At 39.5% G+C, this 982-nt stretch overlaps 1 non-coding gene across 1 annotated transcript; it reads left to right on the top strand.

Moving 5' to 3' along the window:
* The first annotated feature begins 362 nt into the window (after nucleotides 1-362).
* LOC124897414 lies at nucleotides 363-469 on the top strand. The gene has a single exon (XR_007054135.1). It is a non-coding gene; the product is annotated as a small nucleolar RNA R71 (small nucleolar RNA).
* The last annotated feature ends 513 nt before the right edge of the window (nucleotides 470-982 follow it).

The raw sequence follows: 982 nt of genomic DNA, 5'->3' as shown, positions 1-982 counted from the left end.
TGACCACTATTGTCACAAACCATGCACCAAGTGCTTGTTTACTGAATTGCATTAACTGTTGTTGCATGTTGTGCAACCCCCAATTTCATATTGTCGAACTAAGTAGTCAATTGATTTTGAAGCTCAACAATCTGAGTGAATATAACAGTAAATTGGTCAACTTTAACACACCTACAATCTTCTTTGTAGCACTTCATGAGTGAGAATTCCACTCAAGATTCCCTTGTGCAATCCGGTTCAACAAGGTGTATAACTCATCATATGTTAATTTTAACGCTTGACCACCTACAGTTGAATCTAAAAAAATTTTTATGTTGTGAGCAAGTTCCTCAACAAAAGTGTGAGCTAATACCTCATTAGACTGTTGATGATGTGGACAGTCCCGAAGAAGAGCTTTGAATCTTTCCCATACATGATATAAGTTCTCATCTGGCTTCTGTTTGAAGCACACAATCTCATTATGCAGTCTTGTAAGATGGAAAGAATTGGATGAGGATTTTTTTGTCTAAGTCATCCCAGGTTGTGATTGAACTTGCCGACTCAGTGTTTAACCACTTCTTTGCTTCCCCTAATAGTGAAAAGGGGAATAGTGTCAGCTTAACATAATTAGTTGACACACCCGTATGGATGAGTGTGTCACTGATCTTCAGAAAGTTCCGCAAGTGGACTTGTGGATCTTTATATGAATGCCCCATAAACTGTCCACTGTTGATTAAAAGCTGCACCATGTTCTAATTCAGCTCAAAGTTACCTCCAGCATCCAATTTCTGAAAAAGAGAGGTCAAATTCATTAAAAGTGGGATTGTCACTTCTCGAATTGTCAGACAGGCAGGTTGATCATCAGCCATTCGTGCAGGATTGTATTGTTCCTCTTGAATTTGTGGAATACAGGAGAGAAGGGTTGCTTCTCTCCTCAATTGATGAAAGAGTTGATCAGGTTCGGGGCTTGGTAAAACCAATTCCCAGTCCCTTGCCAGCTTAC

The sequence above is a fragment of the Capsicum annuum genome, chromosome 3, assembly GCF_002878395.1.
Source record: "Capsicum annuum cultivar UCD-10X-F1 chromosome 3, UCD10Xv1.1, whole genome shotgun sequence".
NCBI classification, from domain to species: domain Eukaryota; kingdom Viridiplantae; phylum Streptophyta; class Magnoliopsida; order Solanales; family Solanaceae; genus Capsicum; species Capsicum annuum.
This window is presented reverse-complemented; position numbering and strand designations above follow the sequence as displayed.